This window comes from Sarcophilus harrisii, chromosome 2 (assembly GCF_902635505.1).
Source record: "Sarcophilus harrisii chromosome 2, mSarHar1.11, whole genome shotgun sequence".
Classification (NCBI taxonomy): Eukaryota; Metazoa; Chordata; class Mammalia; order Dasyuromorphia; family Dasyuridae; genus Sarcophilus; species Sarcophilus harrisii.
Window position 1 is genome coordinate 656,771,889 of NC_045427.1, and position 20,665 is coordinate 656,792,553.

The window sequence follows — 20,665 nt, forward strand, 5'->3', positions numbered from 1 at the left end:
TGCTTACATTAAGGTATGATGGATATGAAGAAAGAGAGAAAATAAGTTAAAGAACTTCTCATTACTGCCGCTAGGATAAGATCTTAGAGATCAGGGTGTTGAAAGAATTGAAAGAAAAAGACACCTCATTCTTCTGTAGATTTCATTTCTTGCTTCCATCTATCCATCTGCCCAAAGTGTGAAAGATTGCCTTCTTAAGCTTCCATCTTTCCCTTGATCATTTATTTTAGTAGCTTGAAAGAGATATGATTTCAGTGGCAGGGTAGTTGGAGGAGAATTCCCTACACAAACTTAAGTTTCTATTCAGGAATTTGTATAGCTCTTGACAAATTGTTTTCCTCATATGTATAGGTCTTTGTTAGCTGATGACCCTCTACTCACTTAGCTGGCCCTGAGGCAACAGCCACATCATCTATTTCAGCTCTTGCTCCCAAAACTCCTCACCTTACTGTCTGACTCAGTAGGACTTCCAAAAAAGTCTTCTACTTGGCTAGTAAACTGGATCACTTCCAAATACACTTTTGCAGCTTCTCAGCTATGGGATTGATCAATGGGGGCCAGGGGTTGAAGAACAGCTTCTTCATTTATGAAATATTGCTAATTAAGATTATAGTGCTAACCTAAGATGCCATCACACATGGACAGTGCTTTGAAGACCTCAAGGGATTTAAAAATCATGGTACTTATGGCCATTGTTCTTGTTGTTGTGAAAGACTTGGAATTTGAAAAAAAAAAAAAAAAGAAAATCTACATGTGAATCCTGGTTCTGCTACTACCACCTGGGTGACCTTAAGTAAATCACTTAATTTCTCAGCTTCCTGGATCCTTCTCAGTTGGGTTAACCTAGATAGCTTATGAAGTTTCTTTCAACTCTTAACATTCTGTGATATGGTTGTTAACATCTATGTCTACTGCATGTAGAGAAATATAGATGGTAGATATACATACCAGCAGAGCCATAATCTAATTGAGAAGTTTCCCATTTTACTTGATGAGTTCCCTCTTCTTCTCCTATCATCCTTTTACATATTTTATGTATGTAAATTATTACATACATACATGACTTACTCCACCTCCACCCCTACCCCCACCCGAGCTATCCAATGTTGTTCTATTTTTTTGTTTGTGATAGTGTTAGGAATGGCTGAGTGATGCTCCTAAGCATTTTCAATATTTATCATTGAGATTTATCCCAAGATATTCTGGTTCCTCCCTCCTTCCTTCTTTTAATATCTTCTTTCTTTGCCTCCTTTCTTCTTTCCCTCTCTTTCTTTTTCCCTTCCTTCATTCCTTCCTCCCTGCTTCCTTCCTTCTTTTACTCTTTTCTTCCTTTCCTTTCTCTTTCCTTTCTTACTTTTTCCCTTCCTTCATACTCCATTTCCCTATCTCTTTTTATTCTTTCTACTCTTCCTTCTCACTTTCTGTCCCTTTTACTTTGTCCATCTCTCTCATGTGTTTTCTTCTTTGTCTCTCCTCCCTGTTTTTCCTCTGGTCTTTCTTTGATTCTTTCTTTCTTACCTTTCCTTTCTTTCATTCTCTTCTTTCTCCATGCTCTTCTATCTCTTTTCTTTCTTCCTTGTTAAATCTCTTTCCCTCCCTTCACGCTTTTCTCCCTCTGCTTTCCCTTTTCCTTTTCTCCCACTCTAATCCTTTGTCCTAATAACTTTGTGCTTTCTGTGTCTCTATCTCTGTGCTTCTCTATCTCTCTCATGCAAGAGGGAGACAGACTGTCATTGTTCTTCCCTCCACTCCCCCCTTTTTTCCACTCTGTCTAGCTTTCTCTGTTTGACAGGCAGCAATGACAGTCTGCTGCCCTTCAGGGATCATTATTGTGATCGATGGGACCCCTGTGACACAGGCCAGAATAAGAGCAAGCAGGAGCAGCAGCTGCCTGACTTGCCTGTCCAAGCTGTTCCCATAGCCAAGGCCTTTCTCTTCTAGAAGGACCAAGAACCTGTGGCGTTCAGGGATTGAGGAGATAAATTTGGCCTGTCCACTTTCGTAGATCCTAAAGAGAACTCATTCCCTACAAGCTCTTTGTTCCATGTTTCTACATCTAAGGCATTGGTTTATATAGGGCAAGGCCCATTCTAGGAAGCAAACCTCAAACATCATCTTGTTCAGCTGCATCCATTTTCAGGGAAAGCCTGAGACTCAGAGTCAGTAAATAATTAAAGGAGATCACTTGTGTAGAATGCTTTGTATGCTTTAAAGTGTGACAACAATATGATAATTGTTGTTGTTGGTGGTGACTTGTCCATATTAATGCCCCAAACAAAAACAAAAACAACCAACCAAAGTGAAATTAGAATGTAGGTCTCTCAAAAGCCTAAGTCCAGGGCTTTTTGTAGTCTAACACATGTTTCCTTCATGTTGGAATCTGAGCTAAATGGGCCATTTCTGAAGGAGCCAATCATGAGTTTCCAATGCTTTACTTGGGAAATGTAAATGACAAGTTGAACTTTGTTCCAGTTGCCCCTTCTAGGAGCTGCAGATGAAAGAAAGCAAAGGAATGGCATGGAGCCAATGACAACATATCCTCTGGGCCCTCAGAAAGATGGGGCAGAGCCCAGAAATCATCAAAAGGTTTTGTGATTGCAGAAATTAGAAGCTAAAAGTACATCATGATTCCACATGATCAAAGATCTGGTACCTTACTGGTTTGGACTCAACAGGTTTGGGTAGGGGCCAGGAAGTTCCCATTTTGTAGTTGTAACTAGGTAGAGGCAAGACCTACAAAGAAAAAAAAAATCAAAGTCTGTCCATTAAAATCCAAAGTCAAAATGCTGCTTAACCATTACAAATCAAATCTAGCAGCATACTCAGTATGCAATGACTGCCCAGGTTTTCCCATTTCACTTATATTCATTGCAGTCATATGCAGGGTCCATAGCTCCCCGAAGAGTAAATCCAAATATGTGAAATAGCTGGAAGATCAGTTAATGAAAGGAATTATGCAGTCAGGTGCCAGACTTGTCAAATGGATACCACTATGTCCAAATTTTAAATAGGATCATCATTTGTACATCTCTAGTCCTGTCTCTTTCTGTGTGTGTTAGAAGAGGCTGCCAGAAACAGCTAATATTTCCAGAATTCAACAAGTACTCATTGGGTATCTAGCAGAAGCAGAGCATTTTTCTAAACACTAGAGACTCAGAGTCAAGAAAGAAACACAGCCTGCTCTCAATGAACTTGCATTCTCCTAGAGATGCACGGGGAAGTGATTTATATATAGAAATACAAATTCCCTTTGGATTTGTCATTGGGTCAATTTTTTCTCATGTAGATAAATATGAGAAATTTTTTTTTCAGAAAAATAAGGGCTTGGCTCAGCACCTCAACAAAGCAGCCTGATTTCATCAGGGAAGGTGAAAAGGCTAGAGGCTAGCCCTAGGATCCTGGATAGACCAATATGTAATCTGGAGATATGTATGAAGGAAACATCTTTCTTTCTAGTCCGCCCTCCCTACATTTCTATATGTCAGAGAAGCCAGTGAGAAAAGATGTCCAGAATGGTCTTCCCCAAATTTATGAGCTGAGAAGGAAAGACAATTTCTTTTGTAGATCCCATCTCCATCCCCCACCTGGCACCCTGATCTATAGCCAACGCTGCCTTTGGCAATCATGATCAGCTCAGCTGCTGCCAGAGGAAATAAGCCATGTTTGCTCCAACTCTGACATGTTAAGGTTATGGCTCTATGGGTCTGCCTAAGCAAAGAAGCCTTAGTTTCCTTACCAGTAGCAGTTGCCCAGAAGCAATCTCTTCTCCCCAGACCAGATCTTTCCTCCTGTGGAAACAGCTGTTCAAGTGAACAGTATTTTCTGCTGGTGGGACGAGGCCTGGGCCTGAATTCTAGCTTAGCCCCTTTCAGCTATTTGATCTTGTTAGTTACCTACCCTCTCTTGGGCATCAGTATCTTAATCTGTAAAATGAAGGAGTCGAAGAGATAGTATCTCCTACTGAAGTATTCATAATTAGAATTTGCAAAAAAGACCACCCCAGCAAAGTCAAAAGGAGGTTGGTCTTGTAATTAGTAAAATTTGTCTCAGATACTCACAAATTGTATGATACTAAAAAATAATAAATTCACTGTGCCTCCGTTTCCCCAACTGTTAAATGATGGGGTTGGACAACTTTGGACAATTGTCTTAAGGGAGAATGTACCTAAGGTTCCTTAGTACCTTAAGGTTCTAATCATAATATTAGATTTATGATCCCATGATTCCAGCTTGTACACCAATGCCATTTGCAGTGGATGAAGAGGTAGAGAAATTCTATTAAGAATTCAATAAGACTCCTCACTGAATCAATACATATTTAGATACTCTTGTGACTAGAGTGAAACATAAAAAGCCAGTCTATGGTCTCCTGATATCTTGTGATATCAAGAGAAAGCAAGAAAGATTTCCAGAAGATTTTGTGAGCCCCTTGTTCTATACTTATGGCTAAACATGAAGAACAGTAGCTTAGACAGGCATGGCTGGTTCTTATCTCTCTCATTGCATAGAGAAAACACTCTTATTAATATAAAGCTTGTTGGTTATGACACTAAATCGTCATCTTAGATGACCTAAAATTGCAGTCAGCTCTAAGAAATGGAGCATTTCTCAGGGGACGTGACAATACTGCAGCATATTAACAAGGATGCTACGTATTGGCTCTTGTGTGTGCACGTATGAGAAAACATCATCAAGGATACATATGAGGATAAGAGTTGATGGGCTACCATGTAGCAGGATAGAGCCACCAGCATGATATGAACACAACTGGCTCATTGAGCATGAGATCTATTGGAGACTTACAGAAAGCCTTGATAAGCAGTGCTGCTATATGTGTTCTTTACCTATGGAGGGCCAATTCATGCCAATGGATCATGGATCCATTTGGAATATTTTAGAGTGGAGGTTCCAGATGACAAGTTGACCAATGAGTCGGAATGTTTTAGCACAAAGAAGGCCCAGAGTCAGCAAGATTTGGTTGAAATCCTCCCTCTGACATTTGCTTTCCATATGACCATGTACAAGCCATGTCCCTTCTCTGGCCATGATTTTTCTTATCTGTGAAATAAGAGAGTTGACATAGATGATCTCTGAGATCCTTTCCAGATGTAGATCTATGCTCCACTGAGACAATATGAACCCCCCTTCTAAATCCGCAACATCTGCAATATCTTAGGTTTTTCAAGATACTTTTATCTCATTGAGAAGTGAGATACATATTCCTACTGTACAGATAAGGAACCTGAGATATTGAAAAGCTATCCAGAAAGGTAAAAAGCAGTCACCTGATATCTCAGGATATTTCTCTTTTTTGAATCCAGGTTGCCTCTTGACCTCCAAGAACTGACTGACTCTTTTCTTCGCTCTTAATTAAATATTTCAAGAAAAAGAAAATAAGGATTTTATAGTTAATCACTAGGCATGTATTCAGCCCCTATATAGTCTGACAAACCTGTTTGAGCTATGCAAATCAGCTTGGGCCCCTGAGTGCAAAGCTGAAAGAAATGAGACCAGACTTGCAGCAATTAAGCTTCATGCAAGTCATGATTTACCAAGCACTGAAAACTCTCAACCTCAGCAATGAGAATTCCGGTCCTTGCTCTTCTTGCATCTTATAAAGGCTTTAGAGAAATAAGAAGGTCATTCCAAAGTGAGAGTTACTGTCATTGTTCTTCATATATCCCTAGTTATGGAGTTGGCTTTCAGAAAAGGCACGAGCCAATTTTTAATGCATATGGCTGGGACAGACCAACAAAATAAACCCAACAATCTTACCTAAATCAATGTACAAATTTAGCACTGTGACAAACACATTTCTAAGGGATTGTTTTATAGCAGTTGAAATTTTAAAAATTTAGAAAAACAAAATTGTAGGGAAAATAAAAAAAAGAATGAGGAGAGAATAGCACGTGTGAAACAAAATATATTGGAAAATAATAATTATCAATTGCTTGATAACAGTTAAAGAAATAGAAAAGTAGATCAATGGAATTAATTAGACAGGGAAGAATCAGAAGTAATTGAACCAACATATAATAAACCTCCAAATATAAATCATATAGAAAACAACTCTCAATTTCACAAAAAATTAATTAAAAAATTAGAAAACATAATGACAGAAAATACCTTTAGAATATCTTATACTACTTGTCATGATGAATTCAAAATGGATATATTATCTATATGGTAAGGGTTATACCATTTAAAAAATTAGAAACAAAATAACTCATATAATTTTCATAGCTACAGGGAGGGAAGAAATGCTTAATCAAGTACAAATAATTCACATTTTTCTTTTTTTTTTTGAGGGCAGGGGTCAATTGTTTGCTTTTCTTTGTATCTCCATTGTTTAGCATATAACAAGCACTTAATACATGTTTGTTAACTACTTAATGGACATTGAATAACATCAATTTTAAAAGGCAAAATAGATCATTTTGATTATGACATAGTATATTTTTACACAAACAAAATCAATGTGACAAGAATGAAGAGAAGCAATGAAATGGGGGGGGGGGGAATCTTGTGACAAATATCTGTTAATAGTGGAATCAAGGATAAGTACTCAAAATAAATGCCATAAATTGGGAACCACTGAAAAATTGTGGGACATAAATCTATTGGATTAATTTAGAATTGTAAAATCACGAACACAGAGATGCAGAAAAAAACATTTATATGAATTAATGTGAAGAAAAGTAAACAGACACAGAAAAACAATAGAAATGATATCTCTAAAAATGTAAGTGGAAGGAACAGCAACCATAAAACAATGTTGTGAAATTATAAAGCTCAAGTTTATTTCCAAAGAACAGATATGAGAAGATACTTCTTATGGTGGAATACATCTGTGTGAGAAATTGCATATAACATATTTTCCCTCCAATGTGTTGAAGAATTTACTGATTTTTCCCTTCTACCTCTATTAGAAAACACATTTATTTATTATAAGTAGCTCTTTTTTGTTAGAACGTGGCTCTCTGAAAGGGAGTACAGGAATAGAGGCAGGGCAAAATGCAGATGAAATAAAAGCAAAAATATTAATAAAATCTTATTCAAATGGAATATCATTGCACTTTCAATAACAATGAACATGAATACAGAGGATCTTAAGAATATGTATATGAAGTGATACAAAGAGAAGGATGAAGAAACAGGATGCAGAAAAATTGTAGAAAGGCAGCATCGCTGCCTTGTCTGTGAGAACCAGAGAGCTCTTCTCAAAAGCTTGTTCGTCAGGGCATAAAAGAAAAGGTAGCTGCACAAGGAAATCAATTTGATGAGAAGGCAAATTGAACACCTCTAAAATGTATGCACGTGTATGTGTACATACTATGGATACAGATATATGTTGTGTGTGCTTGTGTACATAAATACACAGAGGAGTGTGTACACACAAACATACATACTTTCAAATACATAGGTGAGGATGTACACAAAAACACATACATACCCCCAGCTGAGAAACTCTGAGCTAGACAATGAAAGCTTTGCTGTGCATTATGACCTACTGCTCAAATTTAATTTATACTCATTTTGGGATGATTTGGTTTAAGTAATGAGGGGTATGGTGCAAATAGAATAATAGTGTTGGATTGTAGAAGTTCCGAGTTCCAATTCTGCACTAACATTTACAGGCTGGGACATGGGCAAGTATCCTACATTTTCTGAGCCATTCCTCACCTTATAAAATGAGGATCATAATTATGCTTGTCTCCCCTGGTCAATAGTGCTATTGTGAAGTTCAAATGTATATGATCACTAGATAGAACCTTAGAGTGTATGTGTCCATTTGTAAATATGCATACCTATTGGGTTGTGCTCATTTATAATAAATATCCTGTAATTGTGTCATGTAATTAGGGTATAATATACCAACATTCCTTATATTATTCTACATTGTGTTATATTATATTACACTATAACATACCTTTTGCAACTCTTTAAGTGCTATATTAACATCAACTTTTCAGCTAAATAGATACCCACATAATGGGGCACTAATGGTAAAAATGACTTTTTTTTCTGGTAGATCTATTGAGTCCTCAGTTTTTCCCTGTAGTTTGCTTATGACTACTTTCCTGCCTATTTTTCCTCTGTATAGATGTTGTCATATCACCATAGTTTTCCCCACCTTATACTTGTGACTTTGTCATTGTAGGAAGTGCCTTGTTGGACAATCTCCTCCATTATTACATAATCAATAATCTGAATTTCATTTTTCAGTGGATGGCTTAGAGAATTATCTGGAGCACTGAAGGTTAAGGGACAAGCCCAGGCTCACACAGACAGTATAAGGAAGAATAGAAGTTGAAATCAGATCTTCTGGGCCCTGAGATCAGCTCCCTATTTATTATGTCATCTTTTCCCCATTCCTCTGTTATGTATTAATGGTTGATAAATGGACCTGGTGAAAAGCGACAGTGCTGGGTTTGAATCCTTCTGTCAGCACCAGGCAGGGTACCCATCCCCATAGCGCCATATGTCCTTTTCCCAACTGACTTTCACTGGAGACTTGGTGAGTCCCTCTCTGAACTAGAGCATTTTCTCACGAAGGGGATGGGTGGATGGCCCTGGATGCTCCCTCTACCTTCCTCCTCTGCCCAGCACAAATTCTGGAGGGTTGTGGTGCCTTTGGGGACCAAAATCAAGGATAAAGTCTGGCCCCAAATGGGCTACTTTCCTCCTCTGCAGGCTGCGTTGAGGGCCCTGCCTGTTACTTGGCTTTGAGAGCTGCTGGTGAGACTGTGGAATAGTGGAAATGAAATCCATGCCGACAATGATTAACATCTGAACAAATTTCCTCCTGCCCTGAGAGGAGGGAAGGAGACAGACTGTGCTCTCCAATTACCGCTGTTCAGGGCTATTTGCTGAACATATAGGCAGAAAATATGCTGCTCAGACCCAGCCAAAAAGAAGACTCCACCAAATGGATCATGAGATTTTTTTCCTCCATAAATAAAAAAAAAAACTATTTGGGGGAGGAAAGGCAGAATAAATACTTTTGTTAAAACTTAGAAGAAATGTGTACCTCTGGCTCACTAAAGCTGAAGAATCTTAGGAAGAAGGGAAGAAAATTAAAGCTACAAGACGAGCCCAGTGTTCACATGAGCATTTATGAAGGAGGGGACACCTGGGAGAAATAGCACAACAGCCATTATTCTCACCTGGGGACCAAGGGTCCTCTCTCCTTGGGGATCTCTTCCATTGAACAGAGATGTTGTCTTAGCTACCCCAAACAGGACGCCGCCAAGCAAGACTCCAGAGATTCCGGCCATGCAGAGCGAGTTTGGAGAGGACGTTACCAGAATCACTGATGGAGAGCTGAAAGGGACCTCAGAGACCATCTGATCTTGGTCTAACGCCTTCATTCTAAAGTTGAGGGATACTGACGCAGAGAGATTAAGTGATTTGCCCAGGAATTCCGCAGAACTACAGAGCCATGATAATTGGCAGAGCTGAGATTTGAACCCAGAGCCTCTGGCTTCAAAATAGGGTAGTTCTCATTGTACCTCATGGACTTTAGTTTGGGATTAAACTGTCTTTTGGATTGGGGTGATTTACAATACCCAGAATACACCTTGTTGACTTCAAAGGGGCCCCCATGCTTTTAGGAGTGATGGGCTAATGGAATAGAGCTCATTAAGAGTCAGCCTTTTCAAATGGAAATTGTCTGGCTTTTATGTGGGGACTAGAAAGGCCTTCACGCAATTAACTCTTGCCTCTCTCTGGGACTCATGGAGGGGGGGACACTGCCCCCACCGAATCGGGAGATAACAGGAAACGGAAACGATCTGCCTTTATCATCCCTTGGGTCCGCATGAGACTGTCACTGACCCAGCCTTGGCAGGACCTGGACTCAGCCTCAGTTATGCCCCATAGAATCTTGAAAGATGATAACAAAAGTGATGAGAATAGTGATAATGAATAATAATAAGCTACACATATTGACTCACTCTCTTTCTCTCTCCTTCTCTCTGTCTCTGTCTGTCTCTTCCTCCTCCTCTTCTCTGTCCCTCTCTCCTCCTCCTCCTCCCCTATCTCTCTGTGTCTATCTCTCCATCTCTGTCTCTGTGCGTGTCTCTCTGCTATCTCTCTATCTCTGTCTCTCTCCCTTTCTCCCCCCTCTTCTGTCCCTCTCTCTCCCATCCCTCTGTCTCTGTCTGTCTGCCTGCCTGTCTGCCACACACACACACACACACACACACACACACACACACACACTCTTCCTGTTTTGTGTAGAACTGAGCTATTCTAAATAAAGCACAGGAGTCACATTAAGCATCTCCAGCCATCATCACGTGGCCTCCACTGTGATCTGAGCCCTGACTGGAACCGGAGCGAGCGGGCCTCTGCAACCTGGTCCGAGGCCCAAGGAGCTAAGGCTGTGGTGGTGGCCAGAAACGGTGAACGAGACAGTGAGGACATCTCCCCAAAAGGGATCCTATCTGGGGGAGCCCAGCCAGGGCTGATCACTGTCCCCCCAGGGACCAAGGCAGGCAGAGAAAAATCGAGCAGCCCAGGCAAGGACGGGGAGCTAGTTAGGGAGAATGCCGGGACGAGCGGCGATCAGATGGCGGACCTGCCAGAGAAGCACGATGGGGGCTGCACCGCAGAGGGATTTCAGGGACAGGGAAACAACATTTGATGCCTGAAGGGAAAAAAAAACCTGTAGCAAGCACAGGACGCGTTGCCCCAGAAGCAGAGCTTGGCAGTGACCTGGGCCCTTCCAATATGGGCTATGTGTTAATGGAGCCAAAATATTGAAAGCAAATATTGACTTCAGCTCCTTAAAATGCATTTAATTATTTATTTTGAATAATTTGATACTCGAGTAAATTAATGCTAAAGCATTTCTCTGTTTGTGCCAAATCAGTGCCTCCCAGTAGGAAGTCAGTCCATCTTTGCAAGCAGGCTTCCATTCTCAGTAGGCAGTCCATTTCTGCAGAGTGCCATTAAGTTTATTTCAAAACGAACCAGTAAAGGTATATGGAGCAGGCAGTAATAGCATGGAAAATATCCAAAATTACTAGACCCAGCAACAGAACTTGGATGCCGTTTTCATGCACTAATAATTTGTAGTCTACATATTGAAGGTAACTATAAACTGACTACTTTCCGTGTTAAAGCATTCAGGTAATTAAAATACGCTGTTAGTTGTCTACCTTTCAACATTTGGGAACAAGAAGCCACTGTCTTTTTGTCTTCCCCCCCCCTTTCTTTCTTCCTTCTTGTTCTTTTTCTTCTTTCTTTTTATTTATTTTCTTTCATTCCTTTCTTCCTTTCTTTATCTCTTCTTTTCTTCTATTTCTTTTCTTCCTTCTTTTTTCCTTCCTCTCTTTTTTATTTTTCTTCCTGCCTTCCCACCCTTCCTCTCTCTTTCCTTTCTTTCTTCCTTTCCTTTCTTTTTTATTTCTCTCTTTTCTTTCCTCTCTTTCTCCCCCCCTTCCTCCTTCCCTCCCCTCCTTCCTTCTTTCCTTCCTCCCTCCCTCCCTCTCTTCCTTCCTTCCTTCCTTCCTTCCTTCTTTCCTTCTTTACTTCCTTTTTCTTTCTTTTTTTCCTGTTGCTCAGGACTCAGATCTTTGCCTAATCAAGTGAAATCAAAATTAGTTTAGAATTGGAAAAGACCATACATATCTAGGCCAAACTTCCCAGTTTGTAGAAGAAAAAGTTAAGGAGAGTCAGGAAATGACTTACTCAGGATACCCCATCTCTTTAGAGCAATGATTCCTATCCATCCCTATTGAATGATGAATTTCTATCTAGAAGGCACATCTGAAGCCATCTAGCCCCACCCCTGCTTTGACAAATGAGGGAACAGAGGCCCAGAGAGGTAGAATACCTTAGCTAAGTTTAGGTAGGTATTAAGGATTGGAGCTGGGGTCCCCTAACTGCCCCTCCAGTCCTCTTCCTTCTCAATGAACTACCAATGAAGAAAGGAAGGAAGGAAGGAAGGAAGAAAGGAAGGAAGGAAGGAGGGAGAAAACTCATCTTTTTGTAACCATGACTGAAGTCTAGGATGGTTTCTATCTCCTGAAGAAGTGTCATTGTGCCAGGACAAGATCCCTAATAAAGGGGTAAAAGACTGTATGAACTAACAAAAGAAAAGACACTTTAATGTCATGGATGAAATAACCAGCAAGAGAAGAGAAAGAATCTCCAATTTGCAGAGTGCCCAGATCATTTGGGCTTCCCATACTTCTCTCTTCCATGGAGGGCCAGGTGCACATCTGGAACAGCAGTTTCCCTGTGGGTCCCTCAACTTTTTTGACGAAGAATAAGAAATTGTGGCAGGCTTGTTCATTTTTTTAAGACTATGTTTAAAATTATCAGATGGGTTTGGCAATTCTATGGATAATTTACCCAGGAGGATTAAACTGCCTCTAGAGTTTTCAGTAGTCCCTGGAGAGGACTAAGAGTTTCAAAGGAAGCAGCTGAAGAATATGAAACTAGGGCAAGAGCGGAGGTCAGAAGCAGCTCCAGGCTCTCCCCCCACCTTCTCTAGATAGACTTCATCCCTTTGCAAGTATACACACACACATACACACACACACACACACACACGCACACATGTCCACGCAGACACATACACACAGAGACACACACATGCACAGATACCTTCTGAGTACTGGAAACCTTTTTATCAGATCTACTGACAAAAGACTGAGTCCTTTGGGAAGAAGACTCGAGAAAGAAGTCTGCCCTCCTCTGCTCATTGCTTCTTGACTGCATTGAAACCAGGCTTTCTCTATTCCTTTCTCCAAAGTTTCTATTTTTAAGGTTTTCTTTGGCAGGTTCAGGCCAATAATTCAAAAGCAAACCCTCTCAGGCAAAAGGTATTGTGTTTTTCCAGTTTGGGGAGCCATCTTTTCCTCCATGAAGTCTATCTCCAAGGGAATAGAAAGAGTATTAATGGAGAGTCTGATCAAATACATGGCAGTCATCAAGCTCGAGGCTGGAATGATGAGTAGATGGAATCTGGACCACAAAATATAAGGAACTTTTAGTGCTTTTCAGAAACTCTCCTTCACTCTGTTTGGTCTCAACAATTCATGGGATGCTATTGGGCCAGAGGAAAGACCCAATTGAAAATGTAAATTGTGTTTGAAGGGAGGAGCAAACCACAGACTTATTGGCGCTCCTCTTCCCCTATTTTAGTAGTAAATATGTTGAAGGAATGGGTCATGGGACCGATAAATTTTGAAAGGAGGCAGAGATTATTTTCAGGGCTTAAAAAATTGGTGTTGTCTTCTGTGCACAGAGCCAGTCATTCGGTCAACAAGTATTTATTAAGCACATACCCTGGGGACAGAAAAACTCATCTTCCTGGGTTCAAATTTGACCTTAGACATTTATTAGCTCTGTGACTTAGGGCAAGTCATTTATTTTATTTGCCTCAGTTTACTTTTCTGTTAAATAAGCCAGAGAAGAAAAAAGGCAATCCATTTCAGTATTTTTGTCAAGAAAACCTCAAATAGAGTCACGGAGTTGGACACTACTAAAAAAATAACTGAACAACAGCTTACCAGACACTAGGGCTACATTGAAAGGCAATAAACAGGTTTATAAAATCAGGGTTCAAGAGAAAGGCAAATTTGAGAGGGAGAGGAAAAAACACTGAGGCAATCACCAGCCACTTCATAGTCTTTCCCAGAACCTTAGTCAGAAAACTGAACCATCCGACCCATTTTTACAGAGGATTAACCTGGGCTCAGAAAGCAAACAGTGCTTTGCAAAAGGTCACATGGGTAGAGCCGACTAAAGCTGGGTTTGACCCTCGGGTTCCTGCCCCTAATCTGCTGACACCCTCTCCCCCTTCCTCTGCCACAGCCATCAGGGGCACCACAAGCATACCAGGTCCAGCCAATCCCTTCCAGCTGAGGCGTTCTTTTCTGCTGTTTTGTTTTGTAGAGAAGAGAGCTTGATTGCCACAGTCCAGGCCTCTTCTTTGAGCCACCAAGAAGAGCTCTGAGACCCCGAGTGGAAGGAGCCATGGGCCTGGAAGGCCGAGTCCCTGCTCCCTAGCATTGCTTTTCTACTCACTACTTGGGGGGCTTCAGTGAGCCGCCATGTAAATAAACATCAGCTTCGTTATCCGTAAAAGGAAGGGGAAGGAACAGTTCCTTGAGGTAGGGGGTCTCCTTTGGTTTGGTCCTTAGATGTTCTGTTTCTCTCACAAAGTAGATACTTAAAACATCCTTGGTGGATTGAATTGACCTACTTCCTGTTCCTCACACACACTAGCCGGCTCTGCTCCCTTGCATAGGCCATGCCCAATGCCAGTAGCTCACTCCCTCCTCAGCTCTACTCTTTGCAATTCTTTTCTCTCTTCAAAACCCGATTTAAGCCCAGCTGGACCTTCCAATTGCTCATGGGACCCACAGCAACTACCTTGTATTGAGTGACTTTGTTAATAGTTGTTTTGTTTTTCTCTGCATGGAGGCTCCTTGAAAACAGAAACTGTTCTACTTGAATCTTTATATCACCACACAGGGCATAGGAAAGGACATGTTTATTTGTTAAGTTCTCTTATGAACCAGGTACTGTTCCATACTGGGACCCAAAGGCAAAACATAGAACTCCTGCCCTCCCGAGGATTCCATTTTTTCCCTGAGCCCTATCATATTTAATCATGAATAAATGTTGATTAATGGGTTGGAGTGGATTTGAGAAGGGCCGGGAGTGAACCAAAATCTATAAATGTTTTTGTTTTTGTTTTTTTTTCCAGCCTGGAATTTCAAGTGTGTAGTAATATGATGCTGAATCAGAGATAGTGAGTGTCCCTCACATGGCTGGTGACAGAAATCTGAACCTAACCCAAGAAGCACAGAAACTCAAGAAACACGCGCTAGGCGACATCCAAAACGAATCCAGGTCAAAGTAGGACAGAAAGTGATTGGAGCCATCAAAGGGCCATTTTCTGAGGAACGTGGAAGCATGATGTGACCACAGAAAAGAGAATCGATAATCTTCCGTTCCCAGTGGAACATCTGCAGCCATGGTCCATTCAGCCCAATGTGGTGATGGCTATGTCTTCCAAGCCTTGATCTGTAAAGGCCTTTTCCTGTAAGTTAATTGACATGACCACTAAGCATTCAGGGAGAAAAGTGAGAGAGAAAGCATCTGCTTTCCCAGAAATCTCACTTGAAGTATCCTAGTGTTTTCATCTTCTGGTAGACAATGGGATTATATTTCCACTACAGTCGCCTGCTTTGTAAACGGCCTGTTCCTGCAATTTTCCATCAGCAGGGAGCGTTCATGAAAATTTTACCAAAAATAAGGACAGCTGGAACGGACCCAAAAGAGGTAAGGAAATCAGTGCTCCCATCATTTGCAAATAAAATGAGTTTCAGAACCCTGTTGCGGCCTCTAAGTTGTGAACTCGGAATGGGGAAAGCAAGCAGCACTATGCAGATTTCCTTCCTCTGGAACTCAAGGGGAGGGTCTGCCAGGGCTTGTGACAGGTACGAGTCTCTAACTTCATTTTCTCCAATACACTGCATATACCCTGCACCCCGACTTGCTGCTCAAAAATTAAATAATGCAGTTACATGCCCTGTGAGAATTCACCCATGGACTTAACATGGGCTAATATGCTGGTCCCATAATGTAGGAAGTCCGTTCTCGATTTTTTTGCATGTTTCAGAGAAAAAGGAGAGAAATAAAAGGCCCAGTTGTGAGGTGATTTTTTTTATTATTTTCTGTGATTTCCCTGCATAAAGAGAGATCCCAGGCTATATTTTATTCACTAAAACATTTCTCAAGGTTTCCACATGCGCTCCCCTCCACCACTCGATACCACACAGGGGTCTGTAATGAGGAAATGCAGCCAGTGTAAACAGAGGCAGGGTACATCCTGCCGAAAATAGACCAAATGGATTTGGGGGGGGGGGAAGGCTTAAAGCTGAAGGAGAGAAGCCATAACTCATATCCTTCCCATTGGGATGCCCCGTAGGCAGCAGAGGCAGCATGGTAAGTACAACGAAAATTGGATTTAATAATTGCCACTAATAAAGGGGCAAGGCTATACGGCAATTTACCGTGCTGTCGGCAAAATGAATTGCTGAAGGCACATTAGCCGTGTGTTAGATAACACACACACACACACACACACACACACACAGGCTTGCACACAAAGTAAGTAAATTAGAATGAAAATAACTAGAGAGTAAATACTCCATGTATGGGCCCACCATAATTCCTTTTAAAAGTCTTTTAAAGATACATTCCCCCTGTGATTCTCTTTCTAGTGTTCATGTTTTATCCAATTCAATAAACATATTTCTCACTTTTTAAAATGGCCATGATTGGCCTTTTGATTTTCCCAATTGGTAAGTGAAGGAATGATGTCACCCAGTCACATTAAATACGATTAACCCGACCATAACGAACCTCCAGAGCATCCATTCGACATGAGCTGACACTTTTATGCCCTTTGTGACAAATGGCCGCCCGGGTTAGGCAAGCTTTTTTCCAAAGCAAGCCCCAAAGAATACCAGCGTGGCTCTTGCCACCGAACGACAAACGGGGATCAGGATTAACGGGCCTTTATGAACTTTTCCAAGAGAACTCTGCTCATTCAAATACTTGGAGAGTCTCATTTATTTTTATCTGAGGCATCATTTTTCATGGAGTGCTGGTGCCAAAGTCAACAGACCTGGAGCCAAGCTCTGTTCCCTGTTCTCCATTCGGATCCTCCTCTTCTTGGCTGCTCCCCATGCTGTGTCTTTTTGAGCTGGGAAGGTAAATAAATGAGGCTGCCTCATCAGAATCAGTTCAGCCAAAATGCTGAGTAGCACATGATTTTTCACCAGCTTATCCCAGGGTCCACGGCGAACCTTGCACTCTTTTTCTCTTCCTTTTCTTTCTCCTTGATTTATTTGACTTGATTTTATTTTAAGAAAAGAGTTCTTTCACTCTTTAGTGACAAGTTTGGATTCTCCAAATATGACAAAGAACCTGGATATCTAATCACTTCTCCACAAGGAGCAGTCCTCCAGAAAGGGATGGACGGTCAAAGTCCCACGATTGTTCAGATACACATGAGATCTACCAATCAATCGGCAATCATGAGATGAATGGAATAGTAGGTAAGGCCCAGAGGCTGGAGGATTTCATTTTTTTAAAGTCACATTCAAAAGTCAAATAGCCTAGAGATGATAGGGAAGCACAAGAGTTTAGTGAGGGGAGGAGTGACTTCCCTGCTCTAGGAAAACCACTGATGTGGTTTTGTGGAAGATGGACTGGAGAGGGAAAGGCCCACAGAGCCTGGATCCGCCCCTCAATCACCTCCTTTATTCATAGGGAGGTAAACTGAGACCACTTGTCTGTGTTTCCCAAGTGTAGCCCTCCAGGTGATCCCCTTAGACTGCTGGGCAGTGCTCAAAGGGAGCACCCTCCAGCTGGAGCAAACGGTCTATATTGCCCTAGGAGGGAAGAGTATTGGGCCAGAAATGTTTAGCTATATCTCTTTAGCGCATAATCCCAAGAAATTACAAAATCAACAGAATACACTGGCATAAATTGCTTTTAAAAATCCCTTGGTCTTTTGCAAGAAGGAACATGTTGCCAATATTCTTGTAGATGCTGCCATGATTCTCTCCTAAAAAAACTAGAGAAGTGATTTTGTGCAGAAATGCAGATGTTGTTTAAAGAAGCAAGGATTTCTCCCTTTCCCCATTTTTGTGCTAATTTTCTCCTATTTTTGTATTTCATACACAATCGCAGGAACTAGGAGTCACAGAATTAGGACTGGAAATGAACCTCAGAGGCCATCCTGCCCAAAATTCCCATTTACAAGATGAGAAAACTGGGGCTTAGAAAAGCAACTTGGCCAAAGTTACCTAGAAAATAAATCACAAATGCAAGATCCAGATTTGGGCCCTCTGCTCATTCATTCACTCATTATTTATTGCCACAGAGATCTACTATGTGCAAAGCTAATGCCACCCCTTTTCTGATTACCTTCCTATACCTCCTAAGTGCCTACATTTCTATATATTTTCTATTAAAATACCCATGCCTTGAGATCATAGGCTTCTTTGTTTCGTTTTGGTTTTGCCTTTCTTTGTATCCCCACAACTAAGCACAATGCCTGACACGAAGTAAATGTTTAATGAAGGCTCGGTGACTGTTCCCTGTCTAAGAGCTGGGCTTGATGCTGGGGAGATTAAAAAAAAAAACCTGTTTACCAGATAATACATGATCCCTTCCACAGATACTCATGTGGAATGATCTTGAGATGATAGATTTACAGCCCCTAGATTTATAATGCATCAGTGATAGATTTAATGCTGGGAAAAGTCCTTAGAGATTATCTAGTCCAACCCCCTCATTCAGAGCTTGAAGGGACCTTTGGGGCTATTTCATCTCTGCCCCCTCCCATTTTACCAATGAGGACAGTCTAGCCCAGAGAGGTTTATTTACTTTCCCAAAGTCACACTGATAACAAGGGACCTCAGATTTAAATTTCACTCTTCTGGGCTCTAATATTTTTTAGTACAATGGCATTATTTTTCTTTAAGTTGTACATCCTGCTCTCTCATCATGGTGTCTACGACTCCAGTCCAGTGTTATTCATCGGAACATAAAAAGGAGAGGAAAAAAGTGTCCTGGCATATTCAAATGTTGTGTGCTGACAGAGTGAGCCAGGGAAGTTTTGTGTTAATCAAGTGAAATCAGTAGATTTACAAGTACCAGTATGTCATCCAAACCTACTGAATTAGTAAACCCTCTGTATTCTTTCCAAAATGGAGTTCTACCAAAGAGTCTCTAGTTAATGTTGACATTATCCAGCACTGGGAATTCGCCGAAGCGTATTCAGATACCTAAAACACATACAGCAACACACCTTCAAAGGATACTGGCTTTTTGTTAAGTTTAGTTTCTGAGAAATTGTGAGGAACTCTACCTTGATCTGCTTTCATTCATTTCACAGTTATTTACCGAATGTTTACCGTATATGAAGCTGATGTCATTTCTTTTCAGATTACTTTTGTGTATCTTGGACATGGCTCGGTTGCTCCATATTTTCTCCCTAAAAATGTGTGCCGTTAGACCACGGGCCATTTTGTTTCATTTTAATTTTGCCTTTCTTTGTGTAAGTAAAACTTGATACCTGACATATAGTAAGTGCTTAATAAAGACTCTTGGACTATTTCCTGCCTGAAAGCTGGACTAGATCCCACTTTCACTAGGGACAAACCCCAAAGGGGCCAATAAAATGTCACATATTCCCAAAAATCACTGATTCTTTCTAGACAGTGGAATCAGCAATATGCATAACTCAAGTGGTAGCCCCAGTATCCCCAGTCCCAATTTCTTAGAAGACCCTTTGAACACAAGCCCAAATTGAAAAAAAAAATCCCTGGGGTATTTCTTAGAATCACAGGATGTGGACCCTGAAAGAATCATAGAGATCTTTTGATCCAACCCCTCATCTTCTAGAAGAGGAAAAAAATTGGACAAAATGCATGGCAAGCTATATGAATAGCACCTGCTTGGGTACATGGATAATAATAATAATGATGATGATAAACAACATTTATATAGTGTTTATTATGTGCCAGCCACTGTGCTAAGTACTTTTCACATATTATCTCAAATTAACTGCCTTGGCAATGCTGAAAAGTAGGTGCTATTATTATTCCCATTTTACAGATGAGTTAACTTAGACAAACCAAGGGTAAGTGACTTGCTCAGAGTCCCAGAACTCATAAATTTCTGACTCCAGGCCCAGGACTCTATCCACTGAGCCACTCAGCTGCCCTTATAGTAATGTACAGGCTCCTCTAAACAAATACTTTTCTAGCTCTCAGACACATTCTCCAGGGATATCAAAACAAAAGAAAAATTAACAATTTGGAAATAATAAGTTTAAGGTGCTTAGTTTAGGTCAAAAAATAGAGAGCAGAAGTTTTGAACTCGAATCCAGAGGTTAAACAGAATGTTGAACAAAGACAAGACATAATCAATCTCAAGTTTTCAGGGAGCAAATTCTGATCGAGTATGTCGAGATAAAAACTAGCATCCTGAAGTCTGAGCTTCCTAGGAAGAATCGATTTAGAGCAATTAACACTTTGGCAATGCCAGGGTTTCACATATACTTCTAGAATAGTGAAATGGATGACACGGTGTTCCGAAAGGACCCAAACAAAAATGTGTTTGATTGTAACAAAAGGTGGAACCCAGCATTCTGAGGCAGCCAGAGAATTCTCTTTGACTAATTTATAAAATCAATTAATCAACTAAAGTACAGAAAGATCTTTAATCGCTTCAAATGCATTGTGTCATTGGATGAAATTAAGTAAGCCTACCCGGGAAATACATTGGGATTGGTTGAAAGAACTGAAAGAACTGGAGGTTTTTTTTTTTTTTTAAACTTCCAGGTATAAGTATATCAGAAAATGGATTTTAGGATCAAGTGAGATAAGTCCTGTAAGTTTAAGAGCACCAAATCTCAGTAGAGAGCAGTGGAAACTTCACAGAGATTCTAGTAAGGGAAAAAAAAATCTGCCTCCTTAACTCACTTCTATAGCTTTACTGATTTGCTGCTGGGATCTCTTTTTGTGAAACACATTGACCCATAAGTTTATCTCATTCCTTCGATTGATGTCAATATAGTTCCTGTGTATGGTTATTTCCAGTATTCAGGAATTCATTCTTT